At 36.9% G+C, this 22,410-nt stretch overlaps 2 protein-coding genes and 1 non-coding gene across 3 annotated transcripts in view; 2 read left to right on the top strand and 1 right to left on the bottom strand.

The window, feature by feature from the left end:
* Positions 1-5,177, bottom strand: part of LOC118266759 (protein tiptop) — a 287,124-nt gene extending 281,947 nt beyond the window's left edge. The window contains exon 1 of the mRNA XM_050703152.1: positions 5,010-5,177. The gene's annotated coding sequence lies outside the window, so the exon portion shown is untranslated. The remainder of the gene's footprint in view (positions 1-5,009) is intronic.
* A 272-nt stretch (positions 5,178-5,449) lies between these two features.
* The window catches only part of LOC118282023 (zinc finger protein 433), a 29,261-nt gene continuing 12,300 nt past the window's right edge, over positions 5,450-22,410 (top strand). Inside the window, exon 1 of the mRNA XM_050703153.1 lies at positions 5,450-5,609. The gene's annotated coding sequence lies outside the window, so the exon portion shown is untranslated. The remainder of the gene's footprint in view (positions 5,610-22,410) is intronic.
* Positions 16,967-17,038, top strand: Trnam-cau (transfer RNA methionine (anticodon CAU)). Its single transcript has one exon. It is a non-coding gene; the product is annotated as a tRNA-Met (tRNA).

Consider the following 22,410-nt stretch of genomic DNA (forward strand, 5'->3'; position numbering starts at 1 on the left):
CGTGCCTCGCGTGACCATTCACATGTTTTACATTTCTTGTCAGGACTAGTTCTAATTCCTAAATCTGTCAGTACATTCAGTGTTCCCGATAAATACATACACCGAGGTACGTAAAGGCACCGAGTGAGGCTCTCAAAGGGCGTATAATGGGCCGGTAATAGGCCAAAACGGGCACAACGCGTGTAAAGCCGGTTAAAGGCCACTTACTACAGCAGCTAATTAGAAGTAACGCACACATTTACTGCTAAGTTTTAGCTTAATGTGCTACTAACGTTTGAGTGGACGTTGAGACGGTAACATACTTTTTAGGGCGCTGTTAGCAGAAATGGCTGAAACGCTAGATGTTTCAATTCTGAACGGAAAATACCAAGACACAGACGGAGATAGGTATGTTGCAATACCTAAACATTAATAAAGTACTGAAAATAAACTGCATATTATTAGATATACAGTTTACTGATAATCTTCTTAAATGATTCACACGTCTATTGACAAAAACCTCACTATATCTCCTACCAGTTGGCACCGTCCGGAGGTGGCCATCCCTAAACACGCATTGTGCTTACACTTGGCTCACAATAGTCACTCTGGCCTTGACAACGCTTTAGAGGACACGACCTCTGCGATACTTTATGTTGATTTACATAGCTAGGTGTAATGGTTACTTGGACGATGTATCAATATAGGTCATATTCGTTTAAGACTCGAAATTGACATGTACAACTCTCATTTTTTTCAACCTTATATCTCTCATTCTCATTTAATATGGATCTATGAATGAAATTGGGACAAAACCAACAATTCAACAAATCTTGTAATGATTTACCCCTATGGTAGGTAAACATGCAAAAAAAATTAGTTAGTAAACAAAAATCATAACGGCCCGAGCAGAACATTCACTTGTAAGGTGGACAGACGACCTGATAGAGGTCGCAAGAATCACCAGAATGAAGACCGGATGGAAGCTATATGGACAGAATCATTGGGAAGGTCTATGTTCAGCCATAGACCTCATGGGGCTGACAAATATGATGATGATGAAAAAACAAAGACTGGTAAATTCTAATCATTTTTATAACTTCATAATTTCCTTTAAATTTAGTACCAATCCCAGTCAAAAACGTCTATTATGATATTGTGATGTTTTCGTAAATAATATCTAAAAATACCTGTATATATCGCATTTTCCTATCGCGTGTGCCAAATCCTACGTGTATCTGATACCAGATGTTCACATTGATTGATAGTTGATCTAATGATTGACAGCCATTATCTAACCGATTGACATGTGCACAGATAATGTACCTATAGAAGGCCTCAGGTACCGATATCAGTTGCATTTGACGTCCGCATGGCTGTTTTACGTTTATTTCGACTATTTTTTTATACTTTTATTATAACTTCCATGAGACTTTAAATTAATTATTATGTTATCAGCTTACTCACGTAGCATTATCACAAGGAACTCAGTAGCAGCGTGCTAATCGCCGCATCGTGTGTTGCGGAATGCTACTCATAAATATGAGCCTCTAACATGGCTTGAAACTAGTCGATTTCCTCGTCAAATTGCTACGTGAGTAAACCGATAACATTGTTTTTTTTTTATATGTATTTTAATCTTTTACTATCGTACCTTTGGAGAGGCATGGCATATTATGCCCAAAAATAGTTTATGCTGGGATCTCATTTGGTTATTTTGGAATTATTGTCAGGAAACTGAAATTTTCTAAAACATTAACTTCGATCATTTTCTTTTCTTTTAACAATTATTGCAATCCAATTTCAAAACTATTTTATTTAATAATGGTAGAACCTACATATTCATTTCTAACCTATAAAAGTGAGAGCAATTTACACATCTTTACCTATATCTAAATAAAGGTTGTATAATGTATATACCTGCAGTGGTGTGTGTAAGTTAGCACTTGCAACCAACTAATGATTATTAATGACGTGGTATAGGCTTCATTTGCTAAATACGCCGAGTTTTTATTCCATTTTATAGTAATTACCTTTTTACTTGTAACTCAACTCAATGAGCTTCGGTGTACCGCATTAACTCTTATTGCATGTGTACCTACACTTTATTTATTTGAAGTCATTATGAAAAATATGGTGGGTAAGTAAATAGGGGTGAAAGTGTATGTTTTTCTTATAATAACTATATTAGAGTAGGCTGCGCGACGTTAAAGTGTCTGCGGACGCTGCTCATGATAAAGAGTTCCTCTGTGACTCAAAACTAGTAGTTTTTCTGCATTAATATACGTGAGTAAACCGTGATTTTTAGTTAATACAGTGGGTGTATTGAATATTTAAATAAATAAATTATGAAATTGTTAAATGAGTTCTTACTGTCTTGTAATTTTTGGCTACGATTGTAAGTTGGTGTAATGGGTGGGAGAGCATTAACGTGTTGAGAGTTCGATTCCCAAACTATGATGAAAATGAAACATAGTCCAAAAGAATTTAAAATTCTGGTTTTCAATAAACCTAATGTTTTTATTTATGCTATTCATATTTACTACTTATTCATAGTAAACAAGTTAAATATCGTCAATCGCAATGTTTATTATAATACATTCGGCTTCATATCTCAAAAACATAAACATTAACTATCTACCAACATAACATTAATAAAATATTAAACTTTATCAACGAAATAAAACTTTTAATATTTCTAATTAACAACTAGTCGGCATTATAAAGTTACCAGCGGCACCCTTACAAATGTTGCCATGTGAAAAAATATGTCGTGCAGAATATGACAGGCGGTAGTACTGAATGTATGGTATAACTGTAAGTTGATTTGGTGGCAATAACGTCAGGAATTTATGAGCCCCTTCACTACAGTGTTACCAGACGCTCGTAGGCTTTTGGATAAATTATTGGAATATGACGTGACCTTGGTGGCTTGGTACCAACTAGAATAGAGAGCCTTGAACGAGCCTCGTCTGCCGCCTGTCAATTAGCAACTATTCGATGTTCTGAGTTACTGCTTTGATTAATTTTAGCAGATAGCCAATTCTGGCTTCAACATCTGTTCTGTAGACTTAACAATGCATACTCGTATTATATTACCTGAAATTTAGGATGAGATTTTTCTAAATATTAGACTTTATACAGCAAACTATATTAATAAACATCGGTGTTCTACGACTTTCTGGGATGCGACAAGTTTGGCTGCTCATAAAAATTGCAACGAGCTCACAACTAACGTGCCGAAATGAAGCAAACAAAAACACAGCTCATGCCAATTCATTAAAACTTTCCCGCTGATGACCTCACTCGCAACACCTACTATTTATACCGGGATGGTAGAATTTTCTCCCGACTGGCAACACTAACGGCGCGACAACGAGCCAAAGTTAGATTGCAAGAGGCCATAACCCCGCTTCTCCACTTCAATCTCCCCTATAAGATGAGAGGTGTTTGCGAGATGTCGGCTAGAATTTTTTCTTGACGCGGATAATCTAATTTGGGTAGTAAATGTTTTTATTAATAAATAAAGCGGGGATGAGAGGCGACGCGGTGTCCTGAATGTGTAAGAGAAACGAGATGCTTCGGGAACTTTGTGCCTGGAGGTACACGCAACGGTTGAACTTTGAAATGGACGAATTAATTCTTAAGTAATGGTCATGAAAACTTATTTATCGATATCATTATGTAGAACAACTGTTGAATGTTGATGATGGTTCCAAAAATATACAATACAAAAAGGTAAGGGAAAGGAAGGTTGTTGGTCAGGATGAGATGCGTCGCAAATGTCCGTCAAGGATTCTGTACTTTTTATCATTAAGGTCTTAAATTTACTCTTCTAGTACTGGTTTTACATAGCTACATATGTTTTGGTAGGCTATGTAAATCTGAAAACGCCAGTTTTTATGCAGTCAGCAACAGATTATTAAAACCAAAATACGACAAAATATCAATGTGTCTCTAATGATCATGATCAACATTCAAATCGAACTTATCCAATACGACCAAAACAGATTTCAAGCCAAAACCTTAAAAACCTCTTTAGAACACATCACCACTCTTCTGTACCTACTCAACGAAGTACCTATACTCGTATCAAGATGAAATCTTTAAAGGTGGATTCCCAAGATCCTGACGCAGATATATTGATGTCTAGTCTCAAAACTTAGTATCTTAAGACACGTGTATCAGCGTGAACCGACGTGTTCTCCGTGTTATTCCTCGGACACGTCTTAGGACCAACTCTAAGATAAGCAATGGGCATTAAATCTGCAGGTGTTTCGCTTCCATCCATACTATGCCCATCTTGTTCATGTTTCTTTTGTTTGGCGTAGGATTTATCTTAAACGACTATTTCTTTGGTATTACAAGGTGTACTGTCATTATATGAGTCTATGTTTCGAGTTTGAGAATCTTTATAAACAATGTCTGTTTGTGTCAACCCAATAAATAACTGAAAAATGTGTATGTGCTTAATGGTACCTAATTACTGCCTAGCAACATAAATTAACGATTCCCTTTATATAATTTGTACCTAGAAAAACATAAAACAAAGGTGCAATGTTACATTGTTTCAACTCGTCTTTAACCAACTATGGTACTGGTAGCGCCATCTAGTAGTACGAAAACGAACTAATAGTTGTGTTGGCTACCAAAACATAGTTTCTGATATAATTGTGTTGTGTAAGTAAAAATATTGTAATTTTATAGTTTTCATTTAAATCTTTGAAATAATTCCTAGTTTTTATAATCACTTACATCTAAGACTATGTAGGTACATTAACTAAGTAAGACTACTTCAATTATTGTTTCTTTCATCTGTTTGACTAAACACAAACTAACTACAAGCAAGCAAATTAAACAACAAATTATAAATGTCTACATGTACAGATTGACCCTGTGGTCCTTTAAGCAAACAAAAAAATCATGACCGATTCTTGTAGGAAAAAATCAGCAAGCAAACTTATTTATTATTTTTATTTATTCATGTTTAATTAAGCGAATCGTGGCTGGATGGCTATTGTCCGACTTACCTGCTCGATTTAAATCGCCCCGCAACCGGTTACCGGCCCGTCATCCGACTTTTATTTTCAACAATTTTTGTACCAAAATACCACGACACGAGTCATTCATCACATAAGTAGGTAAATAAAGAATATCCTCAAAATATCATCATCAGAACAAACCTAGCACTTCTTCTCACTTTTACACAATGTTTTGATACTTTTTACAAATCAAGTCAAATAAAAAATACAACACCAGTGTCAGCCATTTTATTTTTGTCAGACTTTTTTATCCGTAATCTTTTATGGACAAGGTATACCTACATTCAGCCTAGTTTAAGTTTCGTTCATTCCGTTTCGATCACCTACATTTCGCATGGAAGGTTCGGAATTCGCGCCGCGCGTACTTATCTAAGAGCGCGGGCTTCGCGTCTGCTGCACGATGCTAACGTTGTCCGTCAAACACCGGGGGCGGGCCGAAGGGACGGGCTTCGGGATATATTCGGATAACTTCGGGGCGATTCGGAACGCACTTCTCGCTCTGTAACTCGCGAAGTGAGCTGAGTCACAAATGAACAAGAAGACGACGTGCTCCTGATTTATTTTGTGTTTCTTCAAAAATAAGCACTGGTAAGTGATTTTGTGTTGATATTTTAGTGTATAGAATATTCATGATTATTGTTGTAGCCGTTCTTTACGTAATAACAAGATCTCGTGTCGTACAATATTGTGTTTTTGTTCATCCAACGTCTGTACTTTTCAATTGTTTTTGTCAACTTCTAACTATTGTTTTGGGACATCAAATCTTCAGTTGTTGTTAGAAATGTTTTCTGTTTTGTGTTTCCTAGTTGTATTTGTTAGTAATGATAGTTTTAAGAAGTCGGAACGATAATACAGTAACATAACCTAAAAGAGTTTGACGTTGCGTTTACCAAAGTTGTCCAATAGATGGCGTTGTCCACCGGAGGCGGAGCTTGCTAACTGCCACACTAGCTCTGGACGTATGTCATTTGCGATAATTGAAGGTTAGTTCAGTATTGTCGAAAATTTTAGATAAGCGTTGTTTATTTTATGATACCCCCGTTCACCCCTGTCGGGTTGTAAATATGGGGTTCCGGATTGGCAGGCAAGTATTTTTAATCCCTCTATTTACTGACTATAATATATTTGACAAGTTTTTGTTTTAATGAAATACAGTCACCGTCATAACTTTCATGTTTTATTTTCGCCGAAAATTTATTTTGCTTAGTAAGTTTAATATCACAAATTACATGATTGCTTTTATCATATTTTTCCTTGAGTAATAGTCATAAGAAAAGAATTTACTAGAACAATGTAGACTTGAATTTATGGTTTTAATTCATTTTGCTGGAAAAAAGAAACTTCGTACTACATTTCACTTGTTCAATGTCAGCTATGAGACGTCGAGAGTTCGTACACTGTTGATCCACTGCACCCTGTAGCGTCGTCAGAGAAAAAATACTCTTTAAATGTACCACGTTCCATTTTATTATTGTAGGACATGGACACAAATTATTAAATAGGAGTACCTTTATATTTAGTTGCAACTTTCTGTATACATAACATACTTACACAATACCAAATTATTGTGTTTTGTACTACCTAATCTGATTTTTTGCAGTTATGTTCATTTTGGTATTTTTCCTTATTGATTTACTTTCTTGAACTATAGGTGCACATTTGGACTTAAAAAAATGTCAAGAGTGCATCCTACCTTTTAGCTTTATTTATGCAAATCGGATATTTTTTTATTCTCTTTTGTGTGTTCGAGGTTACATGTCAGCGGTGTCAAAGACCGAAACAACTTGATACGAATGCCCAAAAATAGAAATTATTATACTACTTAAACAAAAAACTGTCGGTGCCTTGCGGACCGTCCAAGGCGTTGTTGGGGGCCGTCTCTTGACAGATTTATGGCGTGCGTGGCTGTTACTCGTACGCACTCTCCCCCCCCCCCTCCACCCCCCTCTCGCCTGCACCCGCGCCCTTCGCGACCCGCACGCCATCCCCTTCTCACGAAAATTAAATCGTTCCATATTTGAAATTCTTTTAAATCCCACACCGATTGAATTTTTGTTCTCTTTTCAATTTTTGATATTTTTATTTATGGCACCTGAGCATTGTTGGTGACTGTCCGATGACATTGAGATTTCCACTGGCTGCACATATTTATTAGGTTCTTAATCCAAACTTTTTTGTTTGTTATAAGACAGGCGAGGTAGAGGAAGTTTTCATTCTTGTGTTATTTATTAACGCTATCTTTTACTTTCCCACTGCTCATTAAGTCACTAATTGTCTCCTTATCTATACATACCCAATTATCTTTTTAAATTCAACCGACATAATATCGAAATCATTACCTAACCGCCTGATAACACTTAAAACTATCACCCCTAGCTGCAGAACCTTCAAATCCCTCAAAGATTTATCGACAACCCCGACTTTCTTACACAAAAAAGCCAAACTTTTTTTTAATGAAAGCAAAAACTTTAAAATTTATGATCGTCACAAACAATGATAGTAATGCATCACTCGTCATAATGGACAGATTACGTCTGTCTGTACTCGACTGATTTACGAGTGCTTGCATAATAGCTAACTGTTCATAATACCAACAAAAAACGTTGCATTCATTCAAACATCCATAGAAACGGCTTTAGTAATTATAATTTGAAATTAGAATTCAAATAACGGTCTCCGATTTCAAATTAGAATTCGATAAAGCGGCCAGTACCAGCTTGTTACTTGCCAGTGTTATTATAAATTTGTAGAACTTCCTTTTTCAAAATTTAAAAAGAATGAAGATTACAAAATATTTACATTTGCTTATAGGTAAATGTTCACTTAATTAATTTGTTATGTAAGTGCTGATAATATCGAAAATCGTCAGTTTTAAAGTAGTCAAAGACCTTTCCAATAGAATAAGCGCCTTTGAAATATTGACGATTCTTTATTTAAATTATGAATTTAAATATCACGAAGACAACGATCGCCACGGGTCAATGTCAATGATAAATCTTATAGATTTATTGATTCGATTTTAAGAATCTCGAATATGAATTATTTATACATGTTTTTAGTTTTCCACTTCTAAATTGTATGTTGTGATAGAATGTCTAGCCTGGCGTCATTAACATCAAGCTGAAGTAATAATTAAGTGAACATTGATTATGATTTAAAAAAACGACATCTTCAAACATTGCAGTGGTTAAATTAAAAACAAAACGCTCCTTTTTTCAATAATCAAATAAATCAAAATGGCCGTCACGTATATACCATGTACAGCGTGTTCAAAAACAAACGCACATTTATTTAGATACCGTAAAACATGGCAACTTTACCATATTTTGGAACAAAAATCGAAATATATTTTTAACCATAAGACGCATAGAAACCAAAACTATATATTTAGAATTGTAGTCTATCTGGCTCACTTTACCGTAATCGTCATTATATACAAACGCTTACTTTAGCCGTAGTAAAGAAAAAACAACATGGGTAAAGATACCAAATTTTTGGCAACTTTACCTACGCGCCGTATTCATCGTGTATTGCATATTAAAGAGTTGTTGAGGTACAGAGGGCTTCATCTAGGACTACTTCGTATTATAATGCAAACAATATGACGAAATCTATAAAGATAACGGCTACACAGACAGTTGGGAAAGTTGCCACGGGTTTCATCGTAATTTACATACAAATAATTTGTTACGCTCGGGGTTGTCAAAAAATGAGATTTTTTTTTATGACATGTATATTTTAAAAAAAAATAATAAACCTTAAACCTAAAATAAAAAAAACGCACAAATTTCTAACATAAATATTATTCCTTTTTAAACTAAATTAAGTTCTAAAATTTTAAGTATATATGTTTAAAATTGTAAAAAAGGGCTACAAAATAATGTTTAATCCTTGACTTTTTAATTTTATGACTTCACTATCTCCATAACTAATTTTAACATCACTTCCGTATAATTTTTATAGTGTCTAGCTCCGAGTTTTTTGCAGTTTTGTTTCATGGGAGCCAATTTGGCTCTAAAACAAAAGGTATTATTAAATACATTATAACTTATCATCCAGGATATTCACTATTATGCTGTGAAATTTAGGTATTCGAAAATGGTTACATACACACAAACAAGAAAAAAACATTTATTGCCAACCCTAACTGTAGGTAAAGTTGCCACAAAGCAGGCCGTGGCAACTTTACCTAACCTGTGTCAACATTACCGAAGCGATTATTTATCAATAAATTAAAGAAAAAGCAATTGCTGACATTACAACAGTAATCCCAACTATATTATACATACAAGATCAAAATTTCACTCACCTGTGACAAATAGTTAAGGCTCTGTGAGCACAATTTAGGAACTACTAACTTTTAGCACATTTTCACGCTTACATTGTGACGGCTATTACTGGCATCATAGCAGTCTTGCGTCTACGCAAAATATAGTAAATATTTCCTTTTAATGTCTAAAAAATACTACTATTACAAAACAGAATTCTAGTGGGTAGATTTTTAGATAAATGAGTTTATACCGAATACCTATAGTATGGTAAAGTTGCCAAGGGTCCGGTAAAGTTGCCATAGTTTACCGGTACATATTAAGCTAATTAATAATAAATCCAGTGTCCCGGATTACGGTGACGCGGCGGGACAAATGTTTCCGGTCGCACACGGAACGGCTTTTATTTATTTTTATTATTTTTATTTACGAAATAAAAATTTATGGTTGTCGAGACCGCCTTCCGTGAGATTTAGCGAGTGTGTCATAGACTCGGGGAGCTGAAAACTCGATCTGAATTGAATTATGTGTACGTTTTTAATGGTTTCGCGGTTCGTACGTCGAAAAAGGTTGTGGTAATGTATTGGTCGAATTGTGTTTGTGTGATTTAAATTCATATTATCGGCAGTCAAATGGATTTTGGGCAGCATTTTTTGCAATGTTCTCCATTATGTTTTGTTTTTGTTATTGTAACGGACTTCTTCTATGCATTCCTGGAAGTCAATAGAATTATTAACCATTGTAATCCCAAAAGGTAAATGGAAACTTCATATTTGTTTACGCAACTATTTTTCATTCCTTAGACGATGGTCAATGTTTACAATTTGTGACAAATTTTCATAAATCTATCTATATTTGTTATATCTATCGAAATATACATTTTAATCGTGCCTTAAGGCAAAATCCAACATTTTAATGATGTCTGTTCAAACTGGTGTTCATTCTAATATTAATATCCTTTCGATTGAACCTAAAAAGTAAAACAATATCAAAGAAATGGAAAGTGTTTAAGGCTCCACGACACTCAAGTCTCCATTACGCAAGGTTCAGCTATAAAACCCGTCTAGAAGTCCCGCAGACCTTAAATAAAATAGCAGCAACGCGTCTAATGATTTATTTCCGACAACGCTTCACAAATGTACCTCAATTTACTTTCCATGCCTTCTTAATATAGTCAAGCAGCTATTGTTGAACACATGAAACAATCACCTTGTTAAACAGAGAAAGAAACACTATCTCCGTCAATTTATCTGCAGCCGTGCGGCGTACTAGCACAAACAGCCTGACAAACACACGCACACGCAAACAATAACTTGTAATACACGGCCGTGTACAAATTTAGTTATACACCCACTCCGAGCCGACACGATTATTTATAATAAAACCCTTTTTTATACCATTTTGTTTCCGATTCAACATAAATAAGATATGTTATTTAAAGTCAATATATCACTTGACAGGTGGTAGCCAGCTATTTTTAATTTCACAGACCAATTAATACTCAACAGCCTAAAGAATAAAGGTGTTATTCCCGTGACAGGCATATGTACTCGGGACGGGCAGACGTTTCATAAGATTTATACATATATCAAAGTAAGGCTTTGTGTGAATGTAGTGAGAGATTTTAATCAACGTCCGAATACAACGGCAATAAGAGACCCGATTCGATTCCCGGCTCGTACAGGACGGTTGATGCGATTAATTGAGTTTAAACGATTAATTAACGATTTCTTCATATAGATTTGTATCAGTATCATGAAAACAAGACATATTTTTGAGTGAAAATTAAAATGTAAGATATATGCTTAATATTTTTATGAATTGCTTTTAAGGCACTGCCCGGACGTATTTTTGAATTTTTATTACTCTTCGAAATAAAATTTCTTAAATTGCGACCAGATTATGTTGAAGAAATAAGTTACAAGATTTTGAAAGTCAACAAAAAGACAGTATAGTAATGAATGTCGTGAAGCACCCTGTGTATAAAACACAGCCACTAATCACGGGATATCGTCCACATTATAGCTCCAGGAACTACATTACCGCAGTAATGATGTTGTAACTCATTGTAATAATTGTAATATACTGTCCAGCCACCACACCGGCCATTCAATACACAACCATTGCAATAAAACATCACACAAGGCGCTAAAACTACCCATACATTGTCGAACAATATTGTCGTTGATTTATCATAAATACGTAAATGTTTGCAATACAGACTTACACTACAAGTCCTCAAATAAAATTATTTCCTCCAGTCCCACGGCTACATAAAAGGTTATCGACTCCGCAAGTAAAATATCTTTCGTAATCCGTATAATATTTAAATGCGGAAACTGTATCAAGTAATCATAAAATAACCGCCTTGTTGTAAGCCGATGCCACAACTAACGCCATCTAGTACGGCAATAAAAAACTTGATGTGTTCCCACTCGATACGGCGGAGCTGGGAAATATTGAGTGAGTTGTGTCCTCCGGCTAAATAGTGGAGTGTGTATTTTTGGATCGGTTCTGATTGTTCGTGGTCGGTGGCTGTCATGTCAATAGTGATGAGGTCACGTTTGGACAGCAGCGAGTGCTAGTGAGGCGCGTTGCGTCGGCGGCTGACGCGGCGGCGAGCGCTAATCGATGCGCGCCACTGCGCTGTCTTCCGACGGCGGCCATTACGCACCTTTATGGCCACCCAGCCCCCGTCCCCCGCGCCGCTCTAAGGCGGCACATGACGAATCAATATGCCGCCAACCGACTCAACACTTATTTATTTGACACGATTTATTAGCCGAATGCCTGTAAACTTTTATGCGCCCCTCTGTTCTCATCCCCTCACCCAGACCCGCCAGGGATGCTTTATGATGGACACAGCAGTGATAAAATTCTATGTTTCGGCTGCCGTCTACTTTTATTGGGAATCGGAACAGATGTCTGGATCAGACTAGAGGGAGCGGAATTACTATTCGAACGCCAGGGAGCAACCGTCGCAGTGTTGCTCTAAAGGAGGTAACCATCCAGGGCAATAACAATTTCTTTTTACAATTCGCTTCATTAATTACCATTTTATTTTGCCGGGCGGTGCAATTAACATTAGTTACTTTTTTACCGTCGCAAGCGCTCAGCGACCGCGGTGTAGAGACAAAATGTCGGCAGGAAATGTGTAATTTTTTCACAAATATTGCGGAAGGAAGACGCTGGCTTCCTCTAGCCTGTTTAGATGGTTTTTATGCTAATCGTGGAGATTTGCTGGGTTTTCTTTTAGCGCGACAATTATTCACGGTGTGCGGCCGCGGCTCGCCCTTTAAGAAATTAGCGGTAGGGAGACCACGCTGCCACTACGCGCGAACTGGCCCGACACCCTCCCACTTACTATTATACGCTTAATCGTCAGCGTACTTATCCGGAACAAAATACAGCTACACACTTTGTCAGTCTCATTGTAACACGAGTGTCTGAGCTTTCCTTGTTTTAAATACCAGCTTGTAATAACTACGAACGCTTAACTTATTAATGGTACCCAATGAATAAATTAAAGCAAGTGAGGAAAAAATAATCACTTACATCTTTGATAGATATTAATTACTTAATTTAATGCACAACGAAATTAGCATATTCTAACAGTGTTACTGTTCAAACAGAAATAATTGCATACGTTATGAACTAGAGGCCAATGCTAGGGCACACATTATTAAGAATCGAGAAAAAACAAACCATGGAAGGACTTGTAAACTACATATTTAGTGCCGAAGCCTCATAACTCATTAATAATTACGAGTAAACAAGTAGAAAATTACACATACCAGTACCACAACGACGCCGAGCAAGCAATACGTAAGAATGCCTCGTAGTAACGTATTAAAAGTATGTACAAACGCACAAACACTGCAACGCTGGCAACATTAGCTAACGCGGCAGTTAGTTTTTATGTCTCCAACGAATACTAAGCATGGTCGCCGTAAGTTTTAATGGACGATATACATGCATAACACTGCTTTCATGAGTAGGTAAGGACGAAGTTAACGACTTAGCACCAATAGATAAATTCATTAATGTACCAATAAACACGGGCCGAGGGCTCGCGGGCCGCGGCTCGCCGGCTCCTCCTCGAACGGAAATATGTTCTTTAATTAAAATGACCATTCCCTAATGACCTTTAAGTGTTAGACAAAAAATATCATGCAAACGATGTACAACATTTATCTTCTGTTTGTTCGTGTGACATTACATTCATGTAATACTTCCTTATGTAAAATCGAACAAGAAACTTTTCCGTCATTCAATGTTAAAACTTCGCATAAAACCGTGTCCCGTCCAACACTGTCCGTCATATTACGGTAAGGATGCAATTACTTCCACTACATCGGGCACGTATCGTGTCCAAACTCCATATTTTACTTAATGGAACAGATGAACGACTCGGTTGCTATTGAGGAACTAAAGTAATGAATCGATTGATATCGATTAAATTTTAACAGCAATTAAAACAATACTCGATTATAAATATCACGCGTAATTACTTACCTAGTTCCAAAATTGTTGTAAGGAATTATTTTTAAACTAGTTACAGGCTGTTTTTGTTAAGTGTCAAGAATTTTTATAACTGTGAGGTTCTTTGGAAGTGTTGTCGATGTCGTCCGTAACGTCGCAGTCCCTTTGAAATTGATGAAAATGTTACCAATAGAAGCTGTTTACGTCAAATAAAAGTCGAATATATAAGAACAGGAAGTGTTTTATGGACCCATTGACCTACATTTTATTCTGTTCTGCCAATGACGATGGCGAACGTATTTGATGAAATGTTCGAAGCGAATGAGCAGGCGGCAGGCACACATTGGAGTGGAGTCGAGACCTGTACAAGCTGGGTGCCGGCGTTATGAAGGCGCGTGTCGTGTGCATGTAAATGTAAAACAATTTCATCTACCCGCTTGTGAACGACGGACGGGAGAGCCCGTGAGCCGTTCCGTTTCACACGTCGACATTGTAACTCCACCCGCTCCGTTCCATACTCGAATGCATAACAGACAAACAGGCTAATCCCGGCGTTATCGTAAATTGTCAGTTTATGACGTGCGGAACGGCCGCGGGGGCGGGGGCCGCGGGGCGAGGGGAAGAGTTTTCTAATTTCGCCCCCTGCGCCCGTTTTGATGCGCTAATTCGTGTAAGCAGTTTCTGAACGTGCTTGTTTCGAGTTCACTTCAATTTGCCAACGATGAGTTTGCCAGTGGCCCGCCCTTACGTGCCTGTACATAGGGTCGCCTCTGCCCGGGCCGCTCGCGTGCTTTACTTTGCAAGGTTATCGTCGGCTTTTACATAGAGTTGCGCAATTTACATACATTTGTTTGTTCGGTTTTTAAATTGGGGAATTAACTGTGTTAATCGCGATGTTGTTTTGCTAAAGGCTCCCCCCTCCCCCCTCGCAAGTTTCAAAGTTATGTTAGGTACACGCATAATGTTATTTATTTATCGTATTCCATAACAGACGGACGGACGGTCAGTTAATATTACATTACAACAGAACATATCAAAGCGCGGCGCGCGATGGGATCTCGGGCTGCGCGGGCGCATCAGCAATTAATACTCTTCATTTAATCGATTCCTTCAATTATTCCACCTTGATATATGTTAATCCTTTTCGGTCTCGGCCTCCCCGGGATATTGTTGGCTATAATTACGTGGGAGGCGACCTCTATTGACAAGTATTGATGTTTTTAATCTGATGTTAGGATAAGACGTTAGTATGCGTTCGTCCGTCCGTCCGTCCGTTGATTTGTGGCCGGCCGGCTCATTGCCTCGTAATTATTGGATTTCGGCGCGATATTTATTGGCATTTCTTCTCACAGTCGCCTTGATTTATCATTGGCCTGTCATACGGGAGAGAATTATTGCGATGCGTGCCCGTCCGGGGAGAGCGTTCCATAATCGAAGTGTTTTTTTTTTCGTTTATTAACGCTGAATCCCCGAAGGTACATCCAATACGTCATATTTCAATACGTTACGCGTTAGGACACATGATCACCTCCATTAAGGCGCGTCTTCTCCCGACGGATTAGCGCCGTCAGTGCGGCCCGAGTAATGAGATGGCGAAAAATATTGGAAATAACACGCGACAATAATAAACGTATAATAGGGAACGTTCGCCACGCAGCTGCGGCCCGCCGACGCTAGGGGCGCTACCGGCGCGCTCCTTATCATTCATCGATGATTAAAAACGAGTTAAATCGATTAATTTATTTTATTCGATTAATTTCATTTGATGAAAATATTTTTTATAGATACTGAAAAATTAATTGTGGTTATTTAAGCTTTACAACTTTATAATAATTCTTGGAAACAAGTTTGGTCATAGATTTATTAATAGTGTACAACATCGATAAATGCTTTCTTCTACCGATATTTCTAATAAAACAAGGTGGTGATTAACGACTCAATCTATGTTATTTATGTTATTAATTTGTAACACAAGCTTACTAACACCTCGTTTGTAAACTGTTTACAATGGCTCAGTTTTAAATTTTAAATGACGTGAGTAATAAACATTCCTGTTATATAGGTACATTTTTAGTTTAACAATAAGCATGATTGTATCGTATTGTACTTACAAACAAATGCGAAATAATGTTGTTTAAATTTCATATAAAACAAGCTTTAATTGTACATTATTTTTTAAAACCTATTAAAATGTTAAGTAATAATTAATTTCGTCTTATATGATTTTTGGGGTAAACTAAAACTATTTTATCATCTAAAACTAAAATATTATTTTATTGCATCATTCTAACAACTTCGAACTACTCACGCCATCTATTATCGATAGAGCGAACTAATTTACGACCATCACTTAAAAACTAAAAAAAGCTTTCTCATCTCCAAACAAAGCCACAAAATAATCCATAATATTAAAATGTATAAGAAATAATCACACGTCTTTCAACCGACTTAATTGACTATAAAGTAGCTAGCAGTTTCCCGCGCAAGCAATGGCGTTCGCGCCAAAATGATGGATTAACGTCACACGAGTATTTTCTTTTTAAAAACGCAAACAAGAGCTCGCCGGCAAAATTGCATCCAGCTAATATTCCCTTGCCAATCATGTTGCTCAGTCAATTTTCAATTTTCCCGTTAATAAGCACGTCAGCGCCCCGTCGCCAACAATATCAGCCGTTTTTATTGAGCTTGCCTGAGACACAACGCTGTTAGGTTATGGAAGAATACAATTTTCATTTATAAAAGGAATTTTGTTTTAGCTAATTGGGTTTAATTAGACGTCTAGGTTTTCTTTGGAGTTAATTGAGGATCAGTCTGATTATCTTCGCCGTAAAGTGTAATCGTCGGCGGAGTAAGCAGAGGAATGTAATTAAGTAATAATGGGTACAACTACCATCTTTATTTACGTAATTAAAAATTATTTCTTACTTAGACAATTTCATAATTACTTATATAGGAATTTAATTTATAATTCACACGCAATCACACATCTCTATTACTAAAATATTTTATTTTTATATCAACATGTATGAACCAATAGCAAGTCATTAAAATCACGTATCTATTTATTAATCACCAATGACATGACACTATCTATCTCCGTCTAATATTGTAATGCCAATAACATATTACGTCACACAAAATAGTTGGCAATCTGTGTGTAACAACGGTACAGCTATTTCGGTCTCATTGTCAAGTAGCAGAGTGGCGCAGTGGAAGCGTGCTGGGCCCATAACCCAGAGGTCCGTGGATCGAAACCACGCTCTGCTAGGAACACTTTTTGTGATTTTAAATTATTTTATTAGCTTTTTTATGTTTTATATAGTATTTATTAATTAATTTTATTCATTTATTTCCATTATTTAGTTTTTCTTTAAGTTTTTTCTGTCATGTACGTGAACTTTACCATTTTTATTAATTAATTGATCAATACATTAGCACGATATTTTTAGGAAACTGGTTCAAAAACTAGCGAAAACTAATATAACTAACGTAATGTGGTTATTATTTTTCATCTAATACACAAAACAACGAACGACCATTGATCTTAAAATGCACTTTTTGTCCAAAACCCGTGATATTAGTTGATTAATCCATAAGAACAGTAAATCCAAACATAAGAATCTCATAGACGGATCAAGTCCATTAATGGAGCGTCACAGGAGATTTATGTTTAATTGAAATCGTCGAGTTTATTGTGGTGCCATGATTTATTCCATTTATTCGAAGCGGACAGCCGATAGCAATGCACTTTCAATCGCCATCGCTCACGGCTACGGACTCAATAACAATAGACATTGTTTGATTACGTGTTCCAAAGTTTGTTTGTTTGTTTTTGTTGATTTTAAACGGTCGTGGCTGATCGTGGCGTGGCGTTGTCTTTGCGGTGATCGGTCTATTAGAGTTATAGCTCTTTTTGTGTGTTTTACTTGACGAATTTTAATGTGCACTAATTATCTAGTTTTATTAGAATTCCTGCTTGCGATTTTGACTTTTTTTTATCAGTAATCCATGTAATCTAAGTTTTATAGGTCTGGTGTGAAAGTATGGATCAATAAACGACGGCATTTACGACTTCCTAGTTAGGTATTTAATTCTCGTAGCTACCTATGTATGTGTGCAGCAATATTTACAGCCGTACGAGATAGGCTTATAATAACTGCTCCGTCAATAACACTGGTGTATCGCGTGTCGACGATATTGAGTATTAATTCCCTTCAAAGTGAATGGGAAGCATAATTCATTCGTTTATTTGGCATTTTAATTCATACATCTACGCAGATACCGATGTCGTGTGCGCCTGTAATTCAATCTTTGTGTTTCGCAACCAGTCCCTTGATAATCTCATACTAAGAGCCATAATTTATTCACGACCAACGTATACACTCCACGTATCTATATATTGACATCTCTTTATTACTCCTACATGAATAATATTATTATGAATCTTTACACGCGCAAACAGAAAAACACAACCGCCCCTGCCTCGCAAAACACGCGCTTAACCCGACACAATAAGATCTAAAGTAAACAAAACCTAACTGTAGGTCATCTTCACAATAAACGGACGCATACATTTCCACAAATCCGTGTCAAGAATCGAAGTGGAGTTTAAAAAAAAGGAGCGATCCTACTGACACGGAGCTTTAATAAATAATTCCTTTTCACGTGTTATTATTTATTGGACGGCGCGCCAGCCAGCCTCCGACGGGACCATAACGATGACGAATACGAGATACGTTTGTAAAAAACCCTTTTGAGTCTTGACGCGTGATATATTCCTGCGCACGAGTGTTATAAAGAACGCGGCGGGGTGCGCGCGCGCCGAGCGCTGATTGGCCCGCGTAATGACTCCATGCGCGGACGTTCCGTTTTCGAAGTACGACTGTGACGTAGACTAATGACTGCTGTATGGTAAACCAATGACGGATAGGCACCTCTGAACCTATTGTGTATGTGGTATATAGGAGTTGCGCCGGCGTTGAAATATTACGTCGATTTGTGCGTTCTGCGCACAACGGCTAGCTCAAGACTATTTCTAGGTCATAATTTATAGCAAAAGATTGTAACTTCGGCTGATGATAACTATGTTGCAGAGCCACTGAGTTGCCGCACGACTTTATTGGAATGAATGCGAGTCGTGTCAATGCCATATACATAACAAAAAGCCAAGTAAATACCTAATAAGTAAGCATTAGAGGCATTAATCAGTCGATATGACAGGTAACATTTACCGAAATCAATTTATCGGTCAATCCGCTCTGAACCTGCAAAAAAATTGGTGCCAATAAACGAATAAAAGACGATTATGGATTTTATCTTTATTCACATATCCAGATAAGCATAGCAATCTTGTAATCCGATAGCTTGTTCCTCTTATTTTCATCATCAGCCACCCATTTCCATCAAATGCTGGACAAATAAGCCCTTTGCTGGTATTATCTCCACTTAAGAACACTACTACTCCAACGGTCATCGGTTCTCCTAACAAATATGGCCACCCAACCTTTTCAGCTTGCTTATCCGTCTCTTATTTTGCATTCATCCAAATCACCTATACGCTATGATAGTAGCTTGTAAAAAAAACGGCAAGTCAGTGACGACAGTGTAGTATACAAAGGCACTGAGTTACTTACATAATGGACATAAACACACTGTTGAAGGTAGTGATCTGTTCGGGGTAGCAAACTAAAAGAGAAGAGAGAATCCTTGATATGTGAGCACCTAGATTATATCTTCCGCATAATGACATTGATGACATTTACGAAACACTAACTTTTAGACGCAACTTACAACTCTCACTCACCTCAGTCCAGTTAAAAACACGTGTGTCATCGTTAGACGGGTCCTAATGAATCTATCAAGCCCAGGGGAGGCATACATTGTCCGGTTGGCGACACGTGGCTAACTTACCGACAAGATTGATTAGTTCGGAAATTTGCTTGTATTCTAATTGATTAAGTATACAACTTGATCCCCGAGTGATTTTATATTTTCCTTCATAGATATCCAGTTTTCAAATTATTATTAATATTTACTTTATGGACATTAGAAGAGATCAACTTAACATCAGTAGTCATTCATCCATCTGCTTAGGTCATGGACGTGAAAGACACCAGTCTAACATTACCTCCCAATCTAAAATGGCCATTAAATTAGTATCTCACAATTTGTCACTCAAAACTACAAAAACTGACAATTAATGTTTCCGCCAATAAAACTGATATGGCACCTCCTTCCTATGTCCACAAATGTATATCTTTCTATCAATATATCAATATATTCTTATAAAATGCAACAACTATACTACAAGGTACCTAACGATTAATATTGAATATCGGCCTTTGGACAATGCTTACCTATATTATAAAGGAATTCCATTCATTTGAGGATTAGAAGTTTACCATTATACTCCATTTTAGAAACCCAGACCAGATAGTCTTTACAGAATCATTGTAAATAAGTGCAATGTTTATCCTCGGGCACTATACTACATAGACACGTCTCCATATATCTACATGTAAGAACATTAGTCAAGGAGCCGGCAACAAGTGCTCTGACCCAGTTGAGGCACATCTTGACATACTTAACACTCACCTTACATACTCATTGTCCTGTAATGCACTTTACATGATTCGTAATCTTATGTAAAGCATGTCTGTCTATAGCTATAATATGTAAGTCTTTACCAACACTGTGATGTTAAACACATGGTCATCATAATGCTTTCAATAACAAATCATTATAATCTTATACTCCACTGACCACTGAGTACCGTCGGTAAAAGTCCCAAAAACAGATCCCAAAAATTCGCAGTTCAATTTGACAATTTGTCACTCGCCCAATTTAACATTACACTACCATTTGCCACAAAATCAATCTCCATTATAACACTACCCATAACATCCACCAGAAAAACACAGAGCTAATACAAATCCCCCCCAATTACAGAGATACGACAAATACTTAGATATACATTATAACGGCGTCATAACAAGTATGGAGCTACCTTGACCCACTTACGGCGACCTCGGTCCCACTGCACTAGTGTCCCGAATTGAGACGGGTCCAACGCGGCAACACCATGGAGTACGCACTAGTGTGTTTGTGCAGCCCATTACCATGCGTCGGTAATGTAAAGAGTAACCATAGAGGTCTTACATGATTTTGGAATTCAATTCTATCAGTGAAATTGTAGGTCTGTATCAAATATTGAAATAAAATGTACTCCTATAGATTAAGTTTAAATAAGTAAGTAATAAATAAGTTAGGATTTAAATAAGTGGAGGAATTTCAATAAGTTCCAAATTATGAATTAGTCTAATACGGAATGACCATGGGTGTGCGAATTACAACTTTATATAGCCAAGAATGAATTTATACTACCATTTTAATTTTATACCCTACAAACAAAATTAAATACATGATCAAGTTGTCTAGTGTGGTCCTATATATCTATGTACGTAATACTAGCGGACGGTACATGCCCACCGATCGTGTGATCTCCACTCACATGAATAGCTTGACCCTTAAGAGGTGCTTCGATGCACGAACGCTACACAATTGGACACTTAACACCAGCAGCCGTTCTACTTTACTATGTTCCTTCGTTGTTTGCATTCAATACACAACTTTAATTATAATAAAAATAGCTAAACAAAGTTGTCAAACCTCTGATCATGGTTTAAACGTCCAAACTTAAGTTGACAGTCTTTATGAAGCTGGGAAACTATTATGGGATTGGTCTAGGTAGGCTATTATGATGTATCGACTCCTCACTGGTGGGCGTGGCAAAGCCTACTATGATACCTGCATACATAATACACTTTAATGCAAAACCCTATCAGCCTACTTTACTTTTACAATCCCATATGTTTATTACAACAACCGCCCATGCTTAGCCGCATTAATCTGCACCCGTCTCTCCACCGCGGAAACAGAAATTATAATAAGCAATTATCAGCGAACCTTCAATACAAGGTGCACTTGCAAGCGTACGTATTTTTTTCCAAGTACCCACATAAATCAAAGGGCCCGCCCCCCTCTAATGGGAATTATAATTGATTCCCTCCCAAGCTAGGTAGTTTTTGTGATCGTAATGCAGGATTTAAATTTGTTTGTCGGTGTATCTTTGAACAAATATTGTGGTACAATCTATGTGAGCTAATTAAATCGCTTTGTTGTTTGATTAATTCGATATGAATGTAATTTCGTACGAGTTTAATGTAAATGTATGAAAGAATCTTACTGAATAAAATTTTTGTAAAATATCAAATCTGAACTAATTTCTAAGTAAGGAAGTAGACAATGAAAAACCTGCTTCATCACTGCCATTACTTGGTTTTCCATTCATAACAATGATAAATAAGCATAAAGCATCTGCCACAAAAACAACAGTGTCCGTAAGTGTTTTAATCCAATCACTTTAAGCGTATTTCTACCAAATCTTTAGGCAGAAAGCACCTTAAGTTTTACAAGTTCATTTCCATTAACTGCGGACGACTGGAACTGGTGGTCACTCAGTGAGAAATCTAAAGTTGGAGTAAAGTCTAATGACATAAACAGAAGCAAAATTTCAATTTAAAAAACTGTACACAGCAAAAATTGTCAAAATATTCAATTTCATCAAAGAAAATTACTCC

This window comes from Spodoptera frugiperda, chromosome 23 (assembly GCF_023101765.2).
Source record: "Spodoptera frugiperda isolate SF20-4 chromosome 23, AGI-APGP_CSIRO_Sfru_2.0, whole genome shotgun sequence".
In the NCBI taxonomy this organism is placed as follows: Eukaryota; Metazoa; Arthropoda; class Insecta; order Lepidoptera; family Noctuidae; genus Spodoptera; species Spodoptera frugiperda.